Here is a 26,248-nt window from a genome sequence, read left to right as displayed (position 1 = left end):
ATCCCCAGTGAGTGATGCCTGAAATTCACCCTTTCAGCCTGAGATTTTTGTGCTCTCTGTGAGGTTAAGGGTTGCTGCCATTAGTAAGCAAACTCACACCTTATTCAAATAAATGCGAATCCTCCCAAGGTTATATCTGCAAGGAGATTTTCCAGGTAGGGGTGGCGTGCCAAGCTCCTGCAGCCTGGCTCCAGCATGAGGGATGGATGGCCCAGAGATGGGCTAGCTGTGTGGCTCTGTGCCTGCCCCCAGGAAACAGCCTGTCTCCATTGGAATCCCTGATCCGCCACCTAACTATGTGGCCCAGCCTCATCCAAGCGCCTACCTGGTAGAGGCGTCTGGAGGTTGGAATCTGGAAACCCAGGTAAAGCTTTCAGAGCTGCGTCTGCACACAGGAGGCCTGGTGCTGAGAGCTGGTTGTGACTACTGGATGAGAGCCATCACCTGCGCTCTGGCTTCCACAGGTGCCATTCCCATTTCCCATACTCCCTGCTCAGAGCATGGACAAAACTCTCATTTTCTCTCTGCTCAGCCGAAAAAGGCCACAACATGCACAAAACCTTCACTGCTGAAGCCTGACACCAGCAGAGCACAGCAAGAGACCTCAGCTGCAGAATGTGGATGGGGGGGAGGGGGAGAGAAGGTTCTAGAAAAGCAGTGATCCTGAGGAATGCTATTTTGATGCAATATTTTTAAAAAGTCAAATTGTCACCCACTAATACCCTAAAGAGGCTTAAAAGTCTCTCCTGTGACTCATTTCTCATTGCTTCCAAAACACCTGGAGTTCTGTAAAGTTGTTTTTCAGGTTGTCAGTTAATTCCGGGTAGACACACAATCACTGCTGGCCGAGGCTGGCCCAGACCCCACCGCAAGGGCAATGCCTGTGCAGAGGGACCTGCAAGAGTCCAAAGGGCGACCTGCGTTCCATTTTATTTGAAGATTTATTTGAAAGGCCGAGTTACAGAGTGCGTGCGTGACGGATCTTCCATGCTCGCTTCATTTTAATACTAGATCTCTGCCCCAGAGGGAACCCAAGCCTGACTACCGTAACATGAAATGTGTGCCGGGGCATATTTCTGATCCGTGCCTGTGTGAGCTTGTACCCACTCCTACATGCAAAGACAAGAACTCCCCTCTTCCATTCTCAATAATTGTCCCTTAATTAAAAGATACCTGGTTCCCTTTGCATGGAGAACTGTGGATTTTGGAAAGATTTGCTTTGGCCTCTTTATTTGCTGCAAATACATTACTTTGTGTGATAATGCCCGATGTTTCTTGATTAAACACACACCAGAAGCCAGCTGAGAGTATTGGGTGTGTCACGAAATGAGTGCCAAAAAATCTGTGACAAATATAAGGGAAAACAGGGTCTACATTTACTGGAGACTAAAGTCAAAGGGATCCTGGGGGCTTCAAAATGTTCATGGAAAAATGAAATAAAAAAATAAGTCACTTTGGTTTCAAAAATTTGAAATACATGATTTTAGAGAATATGCTTTTTCCATGAACTTCTTGTATGTGTGGATTTCAAAAGTTTTTGCACCTAAGTAACACCATTTAATTCCACTTTCCACGAGCTTTTTCAAGTGCCCTCACACGTATTTTCATGTCCCTGATTTTCTTTTTCCTTTTTTAGAAAGCTTTTATTTAATAAATACAAATTTCATAGTATAGCTTTAGGATTATAGCGGTTCTTCCCTACCCCCATACCCCCCCTCCCACCCACAAACCATCCCATCTCCTACTCCCTCTCCCATCCCATTCTTCATTAAGATTCATTTTTAATTATCTGTATATACAGAAGACCAACTCTATACTAAGTACAATTTGCACCCACACAGACGCACAAAGTATAAAGTACTGTTTGAAGACTAGTTTTACTGTTAATTCGCATAGTACAACTCATTAAAGACAGAGGTCCTACATGGGGAGCAGGTGCACAGTGACTCCTGTTGTTGATTTAACAATTGACACTCTTATTTATGACATCAGTGATCACCCGAGGCTCTTGTCATGAGCTGCCAAGGCTATGGAAGCCTCTTGAGTCCACAGACTCCATCAGTATTTAGACAGGGCCGTAGTCAAAGTGGAAGTTCTCTCCTCCCTTCTGAGAACAGCATGTGCTTGATTTTTATAGTCATCGTGGGTTTGTGTCTGTCAAATCTAGGAAAGCAAAACGTCGATAACTTCTGGTTTGGGTAAGAGTGAAATGATAATATTTAAAAAGCCGCTTGCAGCTCAGCTCACAATAGTTAAGATGTGCAATAAACCCAAATGTCCATCAGCTGAAGACTGGATAAAGAGATTGTGGGATCATGGGATATTACATACAGTGAAAAAGAAAAATGAAATCCTGTTGTTTGCAACTAAAGGATGAAACTGGAAAACATTATACTTACACAAGCCATTCCCAAAAGGACAAATACTGCATGTTCTCCCTGATCTGTGGTAACTGATGAGTACCTAAAAGGTAATCTGTAGCAGTGAAATGGGCACTTTGAGATGCGATGACTTTGAACAGCCCTTGTCTCAACTGTTGAGGAACAAGCTTTTTTTTTTTTTTTTTTTTTTTTTTTTGACAATTTGTTTAACTCTTTACTTAGAGTTAATCCTATGTGTATAAAGTTAATTGAAAATAGATTTTAGTAAAAAAAATAAAAGTGGGAATAGGAGAGGGAGGAGGGAGAGGGGTGGGAGTGTGGGTGGGAGGGTTGGTGCAGCGGGAAGAATTGTACTTATGAAATGCAAGACGTTTGTATTCCTTAAATAAAAGGTTTCTGGGGGGAAAAACTGCTGGAAGTTTTCATGAACTTACTTCTCAAAATCTCAGTATTTTCTTTTCTGAGAGACAGAGCTCCCATCCACTGGTTCACTCCCCAGACGGCTGCAATGGGCAGAGCTGAGCTTGAACCCAGGCACTCAGGCAGGGGGTGCTGGTCTCCTGACTGGTGTCCTAACTGCTGGGCCAAACACCTGCCTCAAATGTTCCTGTATTTTTTAATCTATTTTAGTGGAAAAAATGCATACAAACCTGTGGAAGGCAGCAGCATTTCCTGCATCTGGCTGGCTGGTCCCACCCCTGGTGTGGCCCTGGGAGCCCCCGTCTGTGTCCCATGACCCCCGTGACCCCCTAAGCACCTTGGACTGAATGTCTGATGGCGACTGCATGAAGCAGAGTAGATCTCACTTGGATCGAGGAACGGGGCCAAGAGAAGCTGGTCTGTGTGCAGGCCTGGACTCCAGGGGTTAGGTAAGCAGTCCCAAAGACGGAGAAAACGGGCAGATGACAGTGGAGACCAGGAGCCCAGCTGCACAGCTGGGGAAGTGGATTTCTGTGACTCGGAATCAGAAACCCCTGAGACATAGCTGTTGAATCACACAGCAAGGTGGAGCCCGGACAACACGCCGGGGCCATCGATGCCACAGACTCCTGGGCTTACCATGTGCAGGTCAGGTGGAGGAGAACACTCGTGGGTCCATGAACAGATTCAGCAGAGTAACAAGGGGCAACATGGTGGGTGGCTGCTTTAGGCAGGCACAGAGAACGCGAGTCACTTGTCTGTGTAGTTCATTTTCCGTTGCTATAATAAACCACTTGTGGCTGGCGCCATGGCTCACTAGGCTAATCCTCCACCTGCAGCGCCAGCACCCCAGGTTCTAATCCCGGTCGGGGCGCTGGATTCTGTCCCGGTTGCCCCTCTTCCAGGCCAGCTCTCTGCTGTGGCCCGGGAGTGCAGTGGAGGATGGCCCAGGTGCTTGGGCCCTGCGCCCCATGGGAGACCAGGAGAAGCACCTGGCTCCTGGCTTCCGATCGGCACAGCATGCCGTCCACGGTGGCCATTGGGGGGGTGAACCAACGGAAGGAAGACCTTTCACTCTGTCTCTTTCTCTACCTCTGCCTGTCAAGAAAATAAAAATAAAAAAATAAAAAAAAAAACCACTTGTGAGCAGGTAATTTATGAAGAATGGAAGTTTCATTGGTGCTGGGTCAGCCACTGCTGGGGGCACTCTGCTCATCATAGGGGGTGGGGGGGCGGATATCACGGGGTGAGACACATCATGCTGCCAGCTCAGGTCTCTCTCTTCCTAGGAAGCCATTAATGCATCACTTGGCCTCAACTCACCTTAATTACCTCCCAAAGCAACCTCCCCCACCAAAACAATCAACAGATGAATTTTGGGATTGAGTTTACAACACATGAACACATTCACACCAAAGCACTGACCTGTGAATCCAGGTTTGAATATGACTTCCTCAAAGAAATGAGTCTCCCCACTCATTTAATCCAAGGTTGGTATTTTTCACTGGAGAAGCAGAGAGCACTTTCATCTGCTGGTTCACTCCTCAAACCCTTGTAACGCTGGGGACCCAGGAACCCAATCCAGGTCTCCCACGGGAGTGGCAGGGCCCCACGTTCTTGGGCCATTACCTGCTGCCTCCCCACGTCTGCCTTAGCGGGCAGCTGGAAACAGAAGCAGGAGCCAGGTGTTCTGAGAGCAGACACAGATCTTAACAGCGAGACGGAATCCTTGTCCCCAGTCCAATATTTATAAGGAAGGTTTAATCTCCATCTGCTAACCCGGAAATTCCCCGAGGGCAGGGGCCTGTGTCTGGTTGCTTTCCTGTTCCACCCGTCCCCAGCACCGGAGGCAGCAAGCAGTCAGCAATGCCAGGGGCCGAATAAACAATAGCTCAGGCAGGCGGTGGACATCTGCACAACTGTTACGATGTCTCTCTCTGTCTCTCTGCCTTGTAGCGGCCATTTCGGGGGTGAACCAACCGAAAAGGAAGACTTTTCTCTTTGTCTCTCTCTCTCTCAGTGTCTAACTCTGCCTGTCAAATAAATAAATAAATAAATATTTAAAAAATGTGCTCTTCATTTAAAGAATAATAAATAAATAAATAAATAAATATTAGTTTGCTAACAAAAGGAAACAAATACTTTGGGCAAGAGAGCCTCTTACTGTAGTATCATGACCCCAAAGCAACCTTGTTTAGTCGCAAATGCCTGGTTACAAAAGGGTCCTGTTATTCACAAAATAAACTTTTGGTGCTAGATCGAACAGAAACAGTTGAAGCTTAAGTATGGCTTATTCTGTACCAGTGATTGCAAGAGCACTCCGTAATGGTTGAGTCACCTCACATAGCTCCACGCGGAGCGTCTGCAGCCCTTCCAGCTCCGGGAACTGGTTGGCCTTGCACACGGAATGAATGAAAGTGTGCTGAGACAGAAAGGATCGTGCTGGTACTCCCTCCTGCCTGACTGAGAGGCTGTAGCAGGGAGCAGGGAGACTGGGAAAGGCTTTGCAGGCCCCAGCCTGTGGGACAGGTGACAACACAGAAGTCACCTACACAGGGCACAGCAACTCATCAGCCTGCGTCGCGAGGGCCAGAGAAGAAAAACTATGGTTGTCAAAAACTTTGGCAGTCAGGTTGGACTGACCCACATGCTCATTAGTGGCCTCGATTTGCCAAGAAGCCAGGCCTCCTGCTACCGAGTGTGTGACACACCCCAGCCCTGCGCCCCTGAGTGGTGTATGTGTAATCTGAAAATAAGCACCTAGGTGGGAAAATTAGTAACAATCGCTTCAGGAGTCACTGGAGAAAACAGGGCATAAGAACAGAGGAGCCCTGTGGCCCCCTGGGGCGGGGAGCAGCTTGCAGAAAAGTTGGGAGAAGGGGCTTTCCCATACCAGTCCTGGGCTGGGAAGGGCTGGAGGGGGCTGGGAGGTTGAAACGCAGAAACCATGCAATTGCTGAACCCGAAGCAGAGAGGCTCAGAGGGAGGAAGGAGGGGAGGCCAGGCCCCGGCTGGCAGGTGCAGCGGGAGCCCCGGGGCCCATGCATGATTTTCAGTGGTGGAGTGATATCATCTTATCAACACCAGACAAGAGGTGCTGATGGCTGCTGTGCAGAGAATGGGATGGTGGAGGGCAGGGAGGAGCCAGAGTGGAGATGGGATGGCAGGCAGGCAGGCGGCGACAGTCACAGGGGACTTGGGCCCAGGCAGGTGGGAGACGTGTTTTGAAGGGGGCTTTGGTCCTGACTGATGGAGGTTAAGGAACAGAATCAGGAATGAACCCCAGTTGTGTGCTCAAGAGCAGCCCCTATCTTTTACAGATGGCTACCAGAATACTTTGGAATGAAGTGGTACCCTGGACGGGAGGGGAGATGGTGTGGAGGTCTGCATGCAGAACCAGCTGTGTGCTGAGGACGCCTGAAGCCTGCTGGTGCTGTGTAGGGTCCTCTACACGAGCCCTTCTCACTTTGTGCATGGAGAACTTTCTTTCATAAAACTTCTCTTACAAGAAAGGAATATCTAATGCTTCTGTTACACTGGATCGTGTGGAAGACACCATTGTGAAAGGATAGCTCTCATCACTGTGCCCATTTTACAGGTGGGGAAGTGGAGACACTGAAGTGGCAGAGCCAGGGTTCACTCAGGCAGCTCAGCAAAAGGCCAGGCTCTGCACGAACCTCTGTCTGGTTTGAAGAACTAGGTTCAAAGTCATTGAAAAATCATCCTAACATTTTCGAGACAGCCATAGAATATGAGCATAGGACAATCTCAGGCCATGTTAAAAGAAATTTTCTACTTAAATATCACAAACATATACACACAGAAAACACGGAGGGGCATACTAATGTAAGGTATTCTTAATATTGATACATTCTATGGCAGGCCGAAAATACCCTTGAGCTTGTTTTTCCTGACACAGGGGTGGAGGGTGAACCACTACAGCTCAGTGAATCACCACAGAGTGAGCATCTATGACTGGAGCCCAGACCAAGGCCAGGGGGAACCTCCCAGCCCCCCAGTGCCTGTCCCAGCCCCACCCAGCCTCTGCCCATCCCTGCTCCTTAAAGGGAGCCGCTCTCCCCAGTTCTCTCAATGTCAGTTAATTGTTTCTGGCTCCAATCATAGAGCCGTTTCAAAAACAACGATGGCCGGTTTCTGGCTTGACCAACTCGGTGCCTTCTTGAAGGGAGAATAAGTTGTGTTCGTGGACAGCAGGGGTCTGTCCACTTGGGTGTCCCCAGTGGGAGTGGCTGGCAGGAAGGTGTCACTGGAGACAGTGGGAAGGTGTAGTTCTTTACGGAAACTCCCTCCGGTGAGGGCAGCTTGCCAGGGCTTTTACAGCATGGTAGGCGTGGCCACGATGGAGGAGAGGGGGAGCCCCGGCAGCACCCCTCTTCGCACTGACGCAGCCTGGCCTCTTGTAGCCTTGCTCGTCTGCGGTGGCCTGGCCCCCTCTGTGTGTGCAACTTCACAGCATAAGCTTTCCTGGAGCTTGCTCTGGCAAACAAGCTCAGCTAAGGCGACTCTTCCATACGGTCTGCCCACGGTCCTGGCCCGCTCCGTGCCCAAATCCGACACTCTGGGGAAACACCAGGGGTTAAACGCTGGGATGGGTTAAGCTGCTGCTGGTGAGTTGGGGGCCAGCGAAGGGGTGGTCAAGGCCAGGGTGGTTTGCCAGCCACCTGGACAGGAGAGCAGTCCTGGGACTGAGAGCACACCAGAGTGACAGCATGCCAGGGCCACTCAGGGTCACCAGGGGAGACTGGCAGAGAGGAGGAGGGAGCAGGGATGAGCCAGGGCAGATGCAACTGCCTCGGGTTTGGGAAGGGCCACAGGAAGCAGGAGCCATCCACTCCAACAGACCACAAGGTGTGCTTGTGAGACAGGATGAAGGACTCGAAGGCCTGGCCTTGTTGTGCAGTGGTTTAAGCCATGGCCTATGATGCCAGCACCCTGTCTGAATGCTGGTTCGAGTCCCAGCCCCCTGCTGATGTGCCTGGGGAAGCAGCGGAAGATGGCCCAGGTGCTCGGGCTCCCTGCAACCCATATGAAAGATCTGGGTGGAGTTTGTTGCTCCTACCTTCAGCCTGGTCCAGCCCCGACTATGCCAAGCCATTTGGGGAGTGAACTAACACATGGAAACTCTCTCTCTCTCTGACATCCTGCATTTCAAATAAATAAGTTTTAAAAAGAAAAAGAGAGAGGGAAAGAAACAGGGCTCACCAGTTGAAGCCTCTCCCACCTGACCATGTATCCTTCTCCCAAAGGAACTTGTATCCATCTCTGACCTCAGGTCCCTCCGTCCAGCTCCAAACCAATCAGGAGTGAGGAGCATCCACACCCTAACTTGTAGATTTCCTACTTTTCCATTGGAGAATAGCCCAGTTCGACCTTCCTGTGGAGGCAGTAGTGAAAAACACCACCACGTTGAGCATGCTGTGTGCCAAGGAGCCCCCTCGGGGCTGGCGCTTTGATGTAGCAGGTTAAGCTGCGGCCTGCAGTGCCAGCATCCCATATGGGCAACCATTCGAGCAGCTCTCTGCTGCAGCCTGGGAAAGCAGTGGAAGATGGCCCAAGTGCTTGGGCCCCTGCATCTGCGTGGGAGACCCTGAAGAAGCTCCTGGCTCCTGGCTTCAGCCTGGCCCAGCCCTGTCATTGAGGTCATCTGAGCGAACCAGCAAATGGAATACCTCTCTCTCTCTCTCTCTCTCTCTCTCTCTCTCTGTCTCTCCTTCTCTTTCTCAGTAACTCTGCCTTTCCAATCAATAAATAAACAAAAAAAAAAGGGTCGGGGGGAAGAGAGTAACTATGCCTGCACAGAACACCAGGGGCAAATGAAAATGCCATGAACAGAGGGAAATGAGCCCGAGCCCTAGGGGGTGTGGCGGTGCTCCCCTACCCAATAAAAGCTCCCGGTCAACACCTGCCCCCTTGCCTGTCAATTTCCATCACAATTGAACACCTGGCTCCCTCAGGGCACCAGCTGCCCTCTCTGCTCTTCTCAGAGCTGGACAATCGGGTACCCACTCTGCCTTTTCCCACTGCTTGACTGACACCTCTAAGCTGTCAGGCTGACCGGGAAGGGGAGTCACCCAGGAACCTTGCTGAAGTGCGGGTTCTGAGTCAGGAGGCCCGCGTGGCTTAGGCTGCTCCCAGGCAGCGCCCAGAGGGTCCTGGGCCACCCCACGGAGTAAGTAGCCAGAAGAGATCTTTTCCCTATTCTGAGTGAGTCAGCTTCACTCCACATGACAGACCAAAAAGATAGGAAATAGTGCTTACTAAATAATTAACATTTAGCAGTTTTTGTTGAGAACTAGAAATGAACAATTAACGACTAAAAAAAAAAAAAAGGAAAAAAGACACGTGCTAAAGTGAGATCACTCCACATCTGAGTGCGTGGGTGCACTGCCCAACTCCAGCTCCGGACTCCAGCTTCCTGCTAATGCCGGCCTTGGGAGGCAGCAGTGAGCGATGGCTCAAGCAGTTGGGTCCCTGCCACCCACATCAAAGCCCTGGATTTAGTTCCAGACCCTGTCTTGGGACACAGCCCTGGCCAATGCAGTCACTGGAGGAGTGAACCAGTGAGTGAATGGGAGTGCTTCCTCTCTCTGCTTCTCAGAAAATAAAATTTTAAAAAAGAGTGAAAAATAAGATGCATAATAGCTGGTAGCAGCAAAACAAAGAAACTACTTATAACAACACAAGGGCAACTTACCTGACTCCAGGTGAAATCCTTGCCTGCTGATTATATAGAGCCTGAGTTGTGTGATCCTGCAAATGATGCTTTGAATGTGTGACAGGGATGCATAGGTAAATGTATTCCCCATTTTATACCTTCCTAAAGTGAAGCGTCTGTTTTATTTTGTTCACTTATTTGAGAGACAGAGCACTTCCACCTATTGGCTCACTCCCTGCGTGTCCACAATGGTGGGAGCAGGAGCCTGGAGTGTGAAGCTCAACCCAGTTCCTGTGATGCATGAGTTGGGTATCTTTTCTTTCTTTCTTTCTTTCTTTCTTTCTTTCTTTCTTTCTTTCTTTCTTTCTTTCTTTCTTTCTTTCTTTCTTTCTTTCTTTCTTTCTTTTTTGACAGGCAGAGTGGACAGTGAGAGAGAGAGAGACAGAGAGAAAGGTCTTCCTTTGCCGTTGGTTCACCCTCCAGTGGCCACCGTGGCCGGCACGCTGCGGCCGGCGCACCTCGCTGATCCGATGGCAGGAGCCAGGTGCTTCTCCTGGTCTCCCATGGGGTGCAGGGCCCAAGCACTTGGGCCATCCTCCACTGCCTTCCCTGGCCACAGCAGAGAGCTGGCCTGGAAGAGGGGCAACCGGGACAGAATCCGGCGCCCCAACTGGGACTAGAACCCGGTGTGCCGGCGCCGCAAGGCGGAGGATTAGCCTAGTGAGCCGCGGCGCTGGCCGAGTTGGGTATCTTTTCAACTTGTGTCTCAGCTGCTAGGCTAAATGCCTACTCTAAATACTTATAATCTTATTTTTATTCACTTATTTAAAAGGCAGACAAAGACTAACAGACATACAGAAGTACTGAATCCACTGGTTCACTCCCCAAAGGCCTGCAACAGTCAGCTCTGGACTGGGCTGAAGCCAGGAGCCTGAGACTCAGTCCAGGTCTCCTATGAGTGGTAGGGACCCAAGTGCTCGAGTCGTCACCAGTTGCCTCTCAGGGTACGCACTAGCAGGACGGTGGAACTGGAAGTGGAGCCAGAACTTGAACTAGACACTCCAATGTGGGATGCAGGCATCCAAAGTAGCATCGGAACTGCTACATCAAAAGCCCATCCCCTTGGGAAGTTTTTCATAAAGCATGTAGTTATCTCCTTGTTCATCTCCTTCGGAATGGATTTTTAAAACTTATTTATTTGAAAGGCAGAGAGAGATCGTCCATCTGTTGGCTTACTCTCTGAATGCTTGGAAGGCTAGGAGCCTGGAACTCATGTGAGTGGCAGGGGCCCAGTTCCTCGAGCCATCACTGCTATTCCCAGGGTGCACGGTTACTGGAAGCTGGAACTGGGAGTTGAGCCAGGATTTCAACTCAGGCACTCTGGTAGGAGATTCAAGGCTCCCAAGCAGAGTCTTAACCATGATGCCAAATATTTGCCCCTGGATTTGAAGGCTTTTCTATTCCATTTTCTTAATACCTGATTTTTTGAGTATGATTTTCCTCTAGGAAAATTTTCTCTCTGATGTGTTTAAGGGCAAACAGCAGCTACTTATGCAAGATGAACTTGGAAAAGCTATCTCAATGATAGATAGCTTAGTCCATCGGTGGCCACAGCTCATCTCTCATCGGCATGTTTGTTACTAGACACAATGAGATGATAATTTTAGGATACAACCACTTGTTGCAAAACAACTGTGACCTCATATTGGGCAAGGTTGCAATGGACTTGAGATTTCCCGGGCTAGTATCAGTTCTGGATATTCCCCACAGGGCACTGATGGGTGTGATTGATTTTTCGACCAATTCTTAAACAGTTGTACTCATTTGAATTTCATTTGAGAAACAAAAGTCACTGAGATGACGGAAACTCATAAATCTCCTCCCAATACATTCTGGCAGTGTGACAGCACAGGTGACATGCGTCAGGTTCCGGAAATAGAGTGTGAGCCTTAGAGGACAGTCATTTAATCTAGGGAGTTAGGAACAAGGCTGGGACTGACAAGGCAAACAGTGGGAGGTGAGGCAGCCCAAGATTAGAAGATTAGTCACCTCAGGAGTCCACTGTTCCTCTAGGGCCGAGAAAGGAGGTGAAGCTTGGTGCCCGAAAGCCAGGAATACTGGTGTGGGCTGTAGCTGGAACTGTGTGGCAGGAATGACCAGGTCTCCTGTGTCCACTATCTGAGCTGAGCCAAGAGGAGAACCAGCTGGAGATGCAGGCAGTCTCCCACCTGTGCCTCCCGTGGGACAGTCCCAGCTGGATGCTGGCAGGGAAGCCCGGGAAGTGCAGCCTCCAGGGACAATCCCTGGTGGTAAAGAGCAAAGAGAGGAGGGCAGAAAGTACCTGACAGCAGTGACAAACAACTAGCCCAAGCATGTCTGTGTTGGCCAGTGTCTATTCTCATAGCTCTACCCATGCGCAATTCCCATAACGTCAGGAGTCCAGCCCCGGAACCAATTCTGCTTAGTAGGCTTCTCTGACCTCAAATGGACTCGTAGCACTCCCTGAATCCAACTCAAGGTGAGGCTCTCCAGTGACATGGAGCCCCCTAGGTCAGAGCCATGTGGCATCAGGGGATCTGCTGTCCAGGGAGCTGCCTGGGTAAGAGCCATCCCTTCTTATGTGACTCAACAGCCAAGCAGGTGAAGTGGAAATGAGTATGTGAGTATAAGTCTCTTTACTCTCATTTAATTATTGTATTTTATATATTTATTTAGATATTATGTTTTATTTGCTGTATTTTGTTACTTAAACTACTCTACTTCTTATTTTATTAATTGTCATGAGATTGATATTATTGTATTTTCCCCCTCACCTCCCATTCCAAGTTCTCTTTGGTAGTTGGAAGGGGGAGAATCTTTGCCTGCTGGGAAGACACACATTTCTATTTCTGAATAATTAAAAAAATTAAGGATTTATTTATTTATTTGAAAGGGAGGGCTACAAGAGAGGGAGAGATATCTTCCACTCAATGTTTTACTCCCCAAGTGTCTGCAACAGTCAAGGCTGGGCTGGGCTGTAGCCAGGAGCCTGGAACCCCATCTGGGTCTCCCATTTTGGTGATGGGGGCCCAAGTACTTGGGCCATCATCTGCTGTTTTCCCAGGCTCATTAGCAGGGAACTGGATCAGAAGAAGAGCAGATGAGATTCCTTCAACTGACTATCTGATTTGGAATGCCAGCACTCAGTGGCTCAACTCACGATGCCTCCATGCCGCACCCCTTTTCTGAGTAATTTGAGTCATCAGCGGTCTCTTACTGGGCAGTGACAGGTGTCTACCAGATTTTACTTTTGGGCATGTCAGTGTTGGGAATCTACTCAATCCCTGGGATGCCAAGCCTGCTTGTCTCTTGTTCCCACTGGATGGGGCCAAGCCTTTCTGCTCTTGGGAATCAGGATGCTTTACCCCCTTCTCTTTCTGGCTCCAGGTCTCACCATGTTAGTGATCAGGCTCATGTCACACCCCCTGGAGACCAAAGAGATCACATCCCCAAGGATGGAAATGGAAATAGGTACTAGTGATAGTGCTGGGTATCATCACCACCTCTTGTTTCCCAGAACTGTGGATTTCTGCCATGGAGGAAACAGAGCGTTAACTGTTCCCTGGCTCAAGCATCCCACGGGGCAGGACCCCAAGCATGTCTCCTAGCTATTTCCTTTAGTGAACACACACAAGACTGGGCTCGAGCATGACCAGGAGGCACAAGCATCGAGCAGTTGACTCGGAAATCCATGGCATCCGCTTCTGCAGCATCATCTGCACCCCCATCCCAAACTTGGGGCCTCATGGAAGCTCCCTATGTCCCTATGAGGGCGTCTGGCTTATACGTCATCTACAGAGCGTGGCTACTCAAGTCACGTTTCCTCGTGACGATGTTGAGCCATCCTTGGAAATCTGAAGGAAGGGGCTGTGTCAGTGTACTGAGCACGGGGCTCCGGCAGTATTGGCCACTGGGTTAGTGCTGGCAGTCAGCTCTGGCTGTGCCACTCTTGACAAGCATGAGCCCCTCCTCTGGCCATATTGACTAGACATTGAGAGCTTCTCTGCTTCTACAGATTAAGGGAGCTTCAGGAGGGGGTTCCTGGCTTCTTTCCAAGGTGGCTGTGATCCCTGTTCACACCTGGAGTCTTCACCCCAATGCACTGCACTCAGACTCCATGGCTGCAGGCCCCCACCCTTCCCCTTGAATCAGAAAGCCCACTTCATGGGGGCACCCCTCACTGTCCTTCTTACAGGGTTCTTCAATGCTACTGGCCCTCCCCTCACCACAGAATCTCTCAAAGCCTTAGAAAGTGTTTCTCTGGGCGTCCTCATGACAGACATACCTTAGGATATTGAGGAATAACCGAAACTCTAACTATACAGTCACAGCACTCTTCTGACACCAGGTGTGTGCGTCTGGGTGTGGGATGGGGGCGGGGTCTTCTCCACTCACCAAGCAAGCAGTGCCTCCACGGACAGAGCTGAATGGCTTCTGACCCAGTTCAGTTCTGACACCAACTACCTGGAGGCAGGGTCAGATCCTGCAGGTTGAGGGCTTGGTTCCCAAGGCTGCACCCGCACCTTTAGTTGCCATTTGCAATCCTCCATGGTGTTTTTCCATGATTCCGACCAACTGGCTTTAAGCAGGGCTCCCACATCCCCTCGTTGGATTTGATTCATTAGCTAGAGCAGCTCATAGAATTCAGGAAAGCTCTTGTGTTTAGTTATTTATCATACAGGATATTACAAAGGATACCAATGAACACCAGAGGAAGAAATGCCTATGCCTCCCTCCATATGCCTGGTTTTCCAGAATTCCTGGAACCCAGTGTGCTTTAAGTCTCTATAAAAGATTTATTATGTAGGCACAATTGGTTGAACCATTGGCCATTGGTGAACAGATTAACTATCAGCCCCTTTCCACTCCCTGGAGGTTGAAGGTAGGCCTAGATGTCCCAATTGGCTAATCCTGCCTTGGTCTTTCTGTGACAAGCCCCCATCCTGAAGCCACGGGGCAGCCAGCCACCAGCCAATGCATCAGCAAGCAAAGGACACGTCATTTGAAAGATTCCAAGGACTTTATGAGTTTGCAGGCCAGAAAACAGAGTCAATATACATTTCACAATCACGCACATAGTCATGTGGGGGGTAGGTAGGTCACACCAAATAGTTTCCTTTTGTTTTTCTCATATTCCTATTAGTTCCTTCCTTGACATTGTGCCAGGGGAGTTCTGGGATCTGCTTTGTTAAACGTAGACCCAGGGTTCAACTGGTCAACCAACCAAACCACCGGTGCCACTTGCATCTCCTCCAAGTAGTGCATCTTATTAGAATCCTGGATGAGAGTACCCATATCAATTAATATAGTCCAGACCATATTTATGCTTTTTAAACAAAATTTTGAAATTTATTTGAAAGGCATAGTTATAGAGAGAGGGTCTCTCTCTCTCTCTCTCTCTCACACACACACACACACACACACACAGTAAGAGACAGAGAGAGGGAGAGAGAGAGAGAGAGAGAGTGCACTTCCATCTACTGGTTCACTCCCGAAATAGTCACAACAGTCAAGGCTGGGCTAGTCTGAAGCCAGGAACCAGGAACTCCATCCAGGTTGCCCATGTGAATGACACGGGCCCAGGTACCTGGAGTGTCTTTGGCTGCTTTCTCAGGCACATTAGCAGGGAGCTGGATCAGAAGTGCGGTGGCTGGAGTTTGAACGAGTGCTCACGTGGGAAGCTGGTGTTACAGGAGGTGGCTTAATCCGCTGTGCCACAATGCTGGTCCCTAGTCCTTCTCAGGGTTTTCATGAATTTGAAGTTGATAAAGTCTTGTGCAGTGTTTTGGTTTAAGCCCACTCTCTAGGAACAGACCTAGGGTGTATGGACCTGACTCTGTGGTCTGCAATTAATAAGCAGAGATGAGAAAGCTTAGGTTAAATCTTTTCTAGGTGATTGTCTCACCAATACACTTTGGAAGGAGATGGTTCTTTTAGTGAGGAGGTTTTGGTGGGTTTGGTGTTCAAGGTCCTCAGATTCTCTCAAATCCACCTAAATGTCCCCATCTCAGTCTCAAAGTACCACCCCCTACTAACAAAGCCCTGATCTTAACACAAGAGACCTGACAAAGTGGACGGCTGGGCTTACCCTGTAACTTGGAGCTGCCATGGGAGTTCTTACTTTCTTTTTTTCTTTAGGATTTATTTTTATTTACTTGAAAGACAGAGTTACAGAGAGAGGTAGAGACAGAGAGAGAAGTCTTCCATCTGCTGGTTCACTCCCCAGATGGCTGTAATGGCTGGAGCTGGGCCGATCCGAAGCTGGGAGTCAGGAGCTTCTTCTGGGTCTCCCAACGCAGGTGCAGGGGCCCAAAGACTTAGGCCATCCTCCATTGCTTTTCAAGTCCATAGCAGAGAGCTGGATCGGAAGTGGAGTAGCCGGGATTTGAACCAGTGCCCATATGGGATGCCGGCACTTCAGGCCAGGGCTTTAACCCGCTGCACCACACCATCGGCTCTTCTTAGGTTCTTTGACAATGCTTTGATTTGAGCCAAGACTTGGAGGCCTTTAGCTTGGCTTTTTTGTTGCTGTTTGCGTCATTTCGTGGGTCCTCTGGTGCAACATGAAGAAGCCAGTCCTTCTTCATCATTCCCATATCCATCATCACTCTTGTGGAAGTTCATCGATAACAAAAGACCCTGTAAGATGGACTCCCCTGGGAAAGAGAGAACTGAAATTTGCCTGAGCCGCAGGTTCCAGTCCAGTTGTTAAGTCACAAAGAGAAACACCTTCGGCCAGCACTCACATAAACCTCGCTGACTTCCTGCCTTTTGTGAGGAATTGTCATGGCCCTGATTGGACAAGAAACAGACTTTGCCAGTACTGATACTTCCCGCTGCAGACCCCAGAGCAGCTCCGGTCAGTCTCCGGAGACTGTGCACCGGCCACCGCTCTGCCCGCTGAGTGACCTTCAAGGTTATTCACAAGGGCTGAAGTCCCCATGGATGGGCTGATTTCTCCTGCCCCAGATTTGCACGTCTCACTTGTCTCCGTGCGGCTGAGCCTCATTAAACCCAGGACTCGAGTTCCTGGAATTTCTATGCCTATAAAAGTTTCACTCTTTTGACTTCCTTGTGAGCTTCAACTCTCTGTTCCAGCCAGAGTACACGGTTCAAGTGGTGTTTTCTCCTAATCTATTGATTTTTTTCCTTGAAAATAAAGCTCTTTTTTTGCCTTTCAGTCTGAGAAGATTATTGCTTTGGCCGACACGGCATCATCATGACTACCCTAACCATCAAGTGCACAGCCACGTCATGTCTCAAAGTCTTGTTTTCCATTAGCCCTTCCCCTCCAGTCGGCAAAGATGACAAATGGAGTCATTGTGAGGTCATAGTATTGATCGGGCCTAGCACTGCTTTCCATCTCAGAGTTCCCAAATCCTAGAATTCCCAGGGCAATTGATGTGGTCAAGAGTTTTGTCAGACTAGACAAACACGTTTCCCATATAGCAACGGGCTGTTGGGTTTGTACCCAACAGCTTCCTGCTGGTATGACTTGGAACGTTGTGAGCTCTCTGGGAAGATCTCACTTGTAAAGTGGGGGTGATCTTATTTCTTTGTTCCAGCCCACTTTGCCACGTGGCCATGAAATGTGTTTCTCTCCGCCCAAGGCTTCTAGCCACAGGCCTTTCGAATGGGAGGTATATCAGACCACAGTTTGTAAATTACTGCCAGGGAAGGACTCTGCCCAGATAGAAGAACTAGCTCAATCAAACCTCTGACTTTAGAATTAAAGTGGGTAAGGCCTACCATCTCATTGTTTCAGGAGTTCAGGAAGGGCCATGGATAAACTGGATAAACAGGTGACTTACAGGAAGGGAAAAGTGTAGAAGAGTGGGGTAGGTGCTATGGCGTAGTGGGTAAAGCCCCCGCCTGCGACACTGCCAGCATCCCATATGGGCCCCAGTTTGAGACCCGGCTGCTCCACTTCCCATCCAGCCCCCTGCTAAAGGCCTGGGAAAGCACTTGAGGATGGCCCAAGTGTCTGGGCCCTGACACCCATGTGGGAACCGTCTGAGGAGGGAGCCAGCAGATGGGACATATCCCCTTTCTGTGTCTCTCCCTCTCCCACCCTAACTCTGACTTTCAAGTAAACAAATGAATCTTTAAGTAAGAGGAGAGCAAGCAGACTCAGCGGAGGAGCAGAGACTTGGACCTGAGGAGGTCTCCATCAAGTGTCAGCACCCCTCGTCCTCTCCACTGCCCCAGTAGACACAGTTCTGCCCTGCTCGCCCACTTGGGTTCCCTGAGAGGCCCAGATCACATTATTTTAAAGTAGAAACAATGCAGCAGGAGTTTACTTTCCACTAGAACTGTGTATATGGTCTGCGTTTCAGTTTTTTTTTTTTTAATATTTACTTATTTATTTGAAAGGCAGAGCTACAGAGAGGCAGTGGCAGAGAAAGAGAGAGAGAGAGAGAGAGTCTTCTAACCACTGGTTCACTTCCCAGATGGCCTAAACGGCTGGAGCTGCGCTGATCCAAAGCCAGGAGCCAGGAGCTTCCTCCGGGTCTCCCACGCGGGTGCAGGGGCCCAAGGACTTGGGCCATCTTCTACTGCCTTCCCAGGCCACAGCAGAGAGCTGGATCAGAAGAGGAGCAGACAGGTCTCGAATCAGCGTCCGTTTGGGATGCTGGCACTGCAGACAGCAGCTTTACCCACTACACCACAGAGCCAGCCTCAGGTCTCTGGTTTTTGTTTGTTTGTTTGTTTGTTTGTTTTCAAGTTATTTTTGACAGGCAGAGTGGATAGTGAGAAAGAGAGACATAGAGAAAGGTCTTCCTTTTTCCGTTGGTTCACCCCCCCGCCAGTGGCTGCTGCAGCCAGCGCGCTGCAGCTGGCGCACTGCGCTGATCCGAAGCCAGGAGCCAGGTGCTTCTCCTGGTCTCCCATGCGGGTGCAGGGCCCAAGCACTTGGGCCATCCTCCACTGCCTTCCCAGGCCACGGCAGAGAGCTGGACTGGAAGAGGAGAAACTTGGACAGAATCCGGCGCCCCAACTGGGACTAGAACCCGGAGTACCAGCGCCGCAGGCGGAGGGTTAGCCTAGTGAGCCGCAGTGCTGGCCAAGGGTCTCTGTTCTTTAAAGCCAGAAGATCTTGGGCCAGGAATGAAACATCTTTCATTCTTTGTTATATTAAGTGAGACGCTTCGTGTGAAAACTCAGGTATACTAGAAGAAAAATACTTATTTTCAGAATCAGAGAGTTTAGAGTTTAGGGTCTATTGCTTATGATCGGCCTAGCCTTGGGCAGTATCACCTTCCAGTGCCTCACTCCTCAACTGTGAAATGAATACATTCTATTTGGAATCCTCTTTTTTTTAAGATCTATTTATTTGAAGTTAGAGTTATACAGAGAGAGAAGGAGAGGTAGAGAGAGAGAGATCTTCCACCTGCTGGTTCACTCTCCAATTGGCTGCAACTGCCAGGGCTGTGCTGATCTGAAGCCAGGAGCCAGGAGCTTCTTCTTGTGTGGGTGCAGGGTCCAAGGGCGTGGGCCATCTTCCACTGCTTTCCCAGGCCATAGCAGAGAGCTGGATAGGAAGTGGAGCAACCAGGACTCGAACCAGCGCCCATATGGGATGCTGGCATTGCAGGTGGTGGTTTTACCTGCTATGCCACAGCACTGGCCCCTGGAATCCTCTTTTAATATGTGAACTACCCTTTTTATCAAATTCTAACTCTAGTGCTCTCTACAAATGCTAAGTGTGGCAGGGATAGAGAAGGAGAGTCACCTCCTTCTCTTCCTTAGCTGATCGATTGTATTCTGCATCATATAACACTAATGCATGCACCTGCCTTGTCCCTACCACCAGGCCATGAACACCCTGAGTCAGAGGTTGAGTTGAGACACTCCTTATCCTAAAGGGGCATGGCAAAAGGCTCTCCAGCAGGAGGGGCCGAATTAGAATTTTTTGAATGAGGGTGGTGTAGGCTATCCATTGGAACCACATTCTTTCTTTTTAACCTGCAGTGATTTTTCTTAAAAATAAAATTCTAGAGACAGGCATTGTGGTGCAGGGAGTTAAACTGCTTACTTATTGAGATATTCTCTTCCCATTTCAGAGTGCCCTAGTATTAAGTGCTGCCTCTACTTTGGATCTAGCTTCCTGCTAATCTGCACCTTGGGAGGAGGCAGATTGTGGTCCCTGCCACCCATAGGGGAGATCTGGGTGGAGTCTCTGGATCCTGGCTGCAGCTAGCCCAGCCCAGCCCTGGCTGCTGTAGGCAATTGTAGATGGAAGATCTCCCTCTCTCTGTCTCTTTCTTTGTCACTCTTCCTTTCAATAAACAAAAATAGATAAACATTTTAAAAATAAAATTCCAGGGGCTGGTGCTTTTGCATAGTGGGTTAAGCCACTGCTAGCAGTGCTGGCATCCTATATGGGTACTGGTTTGATTCCTGGTTGCTCCACTTCCTATCCAGCTCCCTACTAATGTGCCTGGGAAAGCAGTGTAGTATGGCCCAAGTCCTTGGGCCCCTGCACCCACGTGGGATGGGAGACCTGGAAGAAGCTCTTGGCTCTTGGCCTCGGTCTGATCCAGCTTTGGCCATTGCAGCTATTTGGGGAGTGAACCAGTGGATGGAAGATCTCTCTTTCTCTTTCTCTCTCTCTCTCTCCTTCTGTAACTCTGCCTTTGAAATAAAACAAACACATATTAAAATAAATAAATAAATAAATTCCAAAGGAAGCCCAGCTTCGTTTGTCCAGGTGCTTAGCACATACCATCATTTCTGAAATATATTCCGTAGGATAATTAGCTAGCAATTATAAAATCAATTTACCCTTTGTCATTAATTAATGTCCCATGAGCATGAATAAGTCCTTGTGAAAAGGAAGCAAAAAAGCATAATCTACTGTAATTCTGTCAAGATAATGGAAAGAATTTAGAAAAAGTAGGATGATTGGTAAGAAATCAGTATCCCCCCAATGGAGAAGAAAAAAATGTGGATGGTGAAAATTAACTATAGGATTGGGATGATGCGTTTTTTTTAAAAAAAGTATTTATTTTATTTTATTTATTTGAAAGAGTTACAGAGAAAGGTAGAGACAGACAGAAAGAGAGGTCTTCCATCCACTGGTTCACTCCCTAGATGGCTGCAATGGCCACAGCTGGGCCCATCCGAAGCCAGGAGCCAGGAGCTTCTTCAGGGTCTCCCACATGGGTGCAGGGGCCTACGGACTTGGGCTATACTACTGTTCCAGGCATGTTAGTAGGGAGCTGGATCAGGAGTGGAGCAGCCAGGAATCGAAATGACGCCCATCTAGGATGCCGGCACTGCAGGCCGAGGCTTTAGCCTGCTGCAGCACAGCGCCAGCCCCTGGCATGGGGTTCTGACCTGTGATTTCAGCAATAGGACCAGGAAAATCCGTGCTCTGCTCTGAAGGATGAAGTCATCTCGGGGTGATTAGGAATGACCTCTGGATTCCTTGCTCTCTCCTGAGTGCTGGGTGGCTACGTGGTAACGCAGCGGCCAGGAGGGGCCGGTGCAGACGCTCAGCAAACAGACAGATGCTTGTTAACTGCTCTAGGACACTGACAGCTGTGTTCTCAACTCATTGTAAACAAATATTTAGATTGGTTAGAAGTTCCTGTTCATTGGTTACCTATTCTCATGGTTACCTATTGATGTGCTTGGTGTCTTCACTAAGGGTAAGCAAGAAGCAACAACAGGTTCCCAGTGGGGAACCGAAGGGACAGAACTCTCCAAGGGCAAGGTCACGAGACCTCACACTGAGGTTAACCCTCACCAGAGCTCCTGCCGCACAAGCTGATTCTCAGGGAGATGACTTCATACCTAATAGATGCAAGTCAGAATGACACATTCCTTCTTTAAACAGACCACCCTGGGGTCCAGAGATAAGACCCCAAGTCAAAGGGTCTTCCTGAAGACTGGCAGATGGCATCAGTGATATCCCCTGTAGGAGATCAGACAACAAAATCCACAAAGCACAGATAAGAGCACCCGGGGGCTCAGCTCAGCCCTTTCCTCTGAAGGGGACAGGCTGTGATTTACCCAGTTACTGCAGAGAGTGTGGCCAGCGGCTGGGGCGGGACAGCCCTGGCAACCAGCGACAAGAAGGAAGGCTTTGTGTGGCAGACAGAGAGGAAAATCCCAGGGCCAGAGAAGCAGCAGGCCCCGTTGGAGGAGAATCAGCTGGGGGCCCCAGATGAGCAGTGGGCTACAACGTGAGAGTGTGGGTTACTAGATAGTCAGGGGATCCCAGTGGAATTTGGAGTGTAAAATATTTGCTTCGTTCCCCAAAACCATTATCTTTAGCAAGAACAAGCAGGGTGCCCTCCTTCCAAATTTACCATGAGAATAGCAAGGGAGTTCATCCTGAGCTCACAGCTTATGGCGAAAACAAGTTACCTATCCCCCCCTTAGCAGGCCAGACAGGAGGGAGGATTGTGAATGAGGTCTTTTGATGGTTTTTGTCCCAGCCTGGCAACTGAATGTCAATCTGATTGTCCAGTTTTTTTTTTTTTCTTTGAAATTGTACTTAAAGCCGACTGCCACAGTCCCTTTGGGTTTTCCTCTCTTGGAAGCCCCCATATGCGCTGCTCTGGCTGGAGGTCCTCAATTTGATTCTAATAAATATCTTTAAATCTCTTTGCTGTCCGCTTGGCAGTTCTTCTTCCACGTGAGACCAAGAACCAAGGTGCCGATAGTTTCTCCGCTGCTGTTCTCCCGTAACAAGAGGAGGCAGAGGGGCTGGGAAATGTAATCGCAGGACCCTGGTCCTCCACACCTGGAGGCAACAGCAGCAAAGCTCCCTCCCATCTGGGAGGGGCTGTGTTCCAGGCAGACTGGAGGAACAGGGCACTTGGAGCCGGACCGCAGTCCCGGAAAGAGAATCGGGGCCAAGGTACAGCCCAGGATGAGTGACAAGGATGTGGCTCTCTGCTCAGTTGGGGCCTGAGCCCTGAGAAGGGAAGAGAGGAAGCCTGGAACCGACCCCACCCCACACCTCCTCATACAGGAGGCAAAGTGGGGAGCTGCTAGCCAGGCTGCCGGGTGTGGCCCAGGGCAGGGAAAGGCTGTCAGGGCCCGAGTAGCCTCCCCTGGTTCTGGCTCTGCCACCAACTGACCTTGCACAAATCCCTTGGAACCTCATCTTCCTCCTGTGAAGACTGGCAGTGATCATACCAGTCTCCCCCACTAGAGAGGCTAGGGAGGGCCAGGTGGACAGGCCAGCCTGGAGAGACACAGGACATAATGAGCAGCTACAAGTTTCTGCCACTCAGTATTCACCATCTTCAGGATACTGGTCCAACTAACCGCACTCAAAGTCAAACTCATTTATGTCCCTGGTAACACTGCTCCTCCTACTCCAGTGCTTCCTCCTTGCGGTCTCACCATGCCCCCGGATGCCCAGCTACAAACCTGTGAGTGACCCTGACTTCTCCCTCTCGCCCCTGCCCTGCTTGGTGGTGCCTAAGGTTACTCTGCTCCAGGCCCAGCTGCGGCCCTACTGTTTCCTGCTCCCAGCCCCGTGTCAGCAACCTCGTCCCTTCCGGTGAGATGCGGGACTCCTTCTGAGGGAGGCTGGCTCAGGGGGTCCCCATCAGCCTTTCTCAGATCTGTGCTGAGTCTGGGGTGCTCCTCCCCATCACCCGTTCTTTCCCGCCCTTCGTGGGAGTCCCACTGCCTGGTGGGCCGAGGGCTGGTTCCCCCTCCCTCTGGTTACCCCTTTGACATCTTTGACAGCTGTTTCCCTGCGTACATGGCTTACAAATCTGTCTAAACCCATGTTGGCACACGCTTCTCTGAGGACCCATGCTGAAGCAGACTAGCAGGTGCCGCTCTCCCTCTCTTGTCCTCGTGGCCACTGCCTCCCCTTTGTGCCACCTCACAGCTTCCTCACGGTCCCCTGGTTTCCAGTCCTTCTCCAACAGAGCATCGCCCTATCCGGCCACCTCACTTCTCTGATCAAACGACAGCCCCTCCTCCCTGTCACCTGTGGGTCCACCCGAATTTCTCGGAGCGCCCTCAGCCTCCGCCCCTTTTCCCCACAGCGGGAGCTCCGCACCGTCCTGGGATGGATGAGCTCCCATTTGCACTCCTCCTTCTGCCTGAAGTGGCTTCCATCCATTTCTCATTCTGTCAAAATCTCCTCCTAATCCCCAGAGACTGACCCCTTCCCTCTTCTGGGCTCTCATCACGCATTCTTTGCCTCGTGCATCATTATTTGAATGTATCTGTCTCCTCCTCTAGCTGAGGATCCTTGAAGGCAAGGATGTCTCATTCACTCATGTTTTCAGCAATTAATTTTACTGTGCCCCTTCTGGCCCCTGGTTCCAGTCCCGGGTGCAGGAGGTCTATCCACAGAACACATAAAAGTCCCTGCTAGTACCGGTGTCCCATATGGGTGGGCACCAGTTCTAGTCCCAGCTGCTCTACTTCCCATCCAGCTCTCTGTTATGGCTTGGGAAAGCAGTAGAAGATGGCCCAAGTGCTTGGGCCCCTGTACACATGTGGGAGACCTGGAGGAAGCTCTTGGTTCCTGACTTCGGATCAGCCCAGCTCCTGCTGTTGTGGGCATTTGAGGAGTGAACCAGCGAATGGAAGACCTCTCTCTCTCTCTCCCCGCCTCTCTGTAACTCTACCTTTGAAATAAATATATAAATCTTAAAAGAAAAATCCCTGCTCCTAGGGTTTCTTTCTAGTATATCCTTGGTGTTGAGCTATGCTCTTGCAAACAGTAAGTGCCTCCAGTTTGCTAAATGACTGAATTTTCAGCATTTAAAATCCCCCATGGGTCAAATGTAGTGCTAATAGCGATGCTGGAATTCTCTAATGTGTTAGGAGGAAACAACAGAATTATGGATGAAATGTCTGCAGAAACTGCAGAAAAACTGCACAATCCTAAGTGAATGTACCCACATTTAGGCCGGGAATGCTGAGGCCAAAGGTGGGAAGGTTTTAAGCCCCAGTTAAAGGGAGGAGCCTCAGCCTTTGAGGTTCTAGAGAATCTATGTGTCAGTAAAGAGGCCAGAGTGCCCAGGAGTCAGTTCCAGAAATAGCCCCTCCTCCAGCTGGCTCTGGGGAAGTGCTCGGGTGCAAGGAGACGCCTCTGGGCGGCAGCCAAGTGAGGCAAAGCCACGGCTCAGACAGGGGCCTCTGGGAACTGGGCAGCGCTCAGGCGAGTCCCCGAGACAGCCCTCCTCCCCTCTGCGTGGACACTTCCCCAGCGAGCAGTTCGCTCTTCCGCAGAGCAGACTGCTCTGTTGTGTAGCTGGGTGCTCCTGACATTTCTCCCTCTCCTAACTCTTCAGTTCTCACCCATCCTTCCCTCTGAATAAGATCTTTCAGCTTTGTAGCAGAATGTCCTCACTGTATTTCTGCAGAAGTTATGCATGCATTATAGGAATGCAAGCAATAGTACAAAAAAACTTAAATCATCTCAAACCCAACCACCCAGAAAGAGCCTTCATGAATATCTAGTGAAAATCCTCACAGAAATCTCTCAATGCATACTTAAGCACAGAGAAAAATAATTACACTAAAATGGGGTATCACAATCCTACTTCAAAATTTTTAGTGTTAGGGGCTGGTGTTGTGGCATGATAGGTTAAGCCTCTGTCTGCAATACTGGCATCCCTTTTGGGTGTCAGTTTGAGTCCTAACTGCTCTACTTCTGATCCAGGGCCCTGCTAATGCTCCTTGGAAAGCGGCAGAAGATGGTTCTTTCTAAGTACCTGTGCTTCTGCATCCACGTGGGAGACCGGAAGAAGCTCCTGGCTCCTGGGTTCTGGCTTCTGGTTTTGGTTTGGCCCAGCCCTGGCCATTGAGGCCACCTGGGGAGTGAACCAGCGGATGGAAGATCTCTCTCTCTCTCTTCTCCTCCTCCTCTGTCTGTAACTCTGCCTTTCATTTCAAATAAAAAAAATTTAAAGTTTAATTTTGTCACTAAAAACTTTATATTGCAATACAGCATGCATACTGAAGAGACAACACATCAAAATCGTAAATGCAATAATCATCACAAAATAAATTTATCTGTGTAATCTCCCCTTAGGAAAAGAAAGAGAGCATTACCAATGTCCTAAAAGCTCCTCCCACTCCCCCAAAACAGAAGTCCTCTTTGTCATAATTTCTTCCTTCTTCCCCCAAACACCTTGACTTCTAGTAGCATGGATTAGTTTTTCTTGCCATTCAAATTTTTTATAAAAGGAATTGAATACTATGCTCTCTTTCATCTTTAGCTTGGAATTATGTTTGTGAGATTTATAACAACATTCCACACATCTGTGTTTTCATTTCTGGGTAGCATTCCACTGTATCCACAATTTACATATGCCTTCAACAAATGATGGAAATTTGGACTATCTTGACTTGGAGCTGCTATGAATAACGTTTTTATGGACAATCTTGTCCGTATTTTGTCACATACATGTACGCATTTCTGTTAGGTTTGACTCAGGTGTAGAATTGTTGGGTCCTAGACCATATGCGCTACTTTAATCAGGACAGGCCAAATGATTTTCCAGGGCATGTGTATCAGTTCACCCAGGTACCAACAGTGAGTGAGAGGTGCAGGGATCCCAACACTGTCCACCTTGACTTTGTCAGCTTGGTTTCTTTCCCTTCATTTTTAGCTATTCTAGGTGTGATGTGGCATCTCATTGTGGTTTCTCTCTCTACACACACACACGTTCACACACACACACACACATGTATATACATAGAGAGCTTGCTGTGGCTGTCACCTCCTCTGGGTGCCTTT

General features: G+C 49.3%; 2 long non-coding RNA genes across 2 annotated transcripts; one reads left to right on the top strand and one right to left on the bottom strand.

Annotated features, from left to right (window-relative positions):
- Window positions 1–1,858: 1,858 nt before the first annotated feature.
- Window positions 1,859–4,502, bottom strand: LOC138848702 (uncharacterized). Its single transcript, XR_011386801.1, has 2 exons — window positions 4,227–4,502; window positions 1,859–2,163 (listed from the first exon to the last, which is right to left on the bottom strand). It is a non-coding gene; the product is annotated as an uncharacterized lncRNA (long non-coding RNA).
- A 6,842-nt stretch (window positions 4,503–11,344) lies between these two features.
- On the top strand, window positions 11,345–25,423 carry LOC138848801 (uncharacterized). Its single transcript, XR_011386896.1, has 2 exons — window positions 11,345–12,136; window positions 25,169–25,423. It is a non-coding gene; the product is annotated as an uncharacterized lncRNA (long non-coding RNA).
- Window positions 25,424–26,248: the final 825 nt, after the last annotated feature.

This window comes from Oryctolagus cuniculus, chromosome 2 (genome assembly GCF_964237555.1).
Source record: "Oryctolagus cuniculus chromosome 2, mOryCun1.1, whole genome shotgun sequence".
NCBI classification, from domain to species: domain Eukaryota; kingdom Metazoa; phylum Chordata; class Mammalia; order Lagomorpha; family Leporidae; genus Oryctolagus; species Oryctolagus cuniculus.
This window is presented reverse-complemented; position numbering and strand designations above follow the sequence as displayed.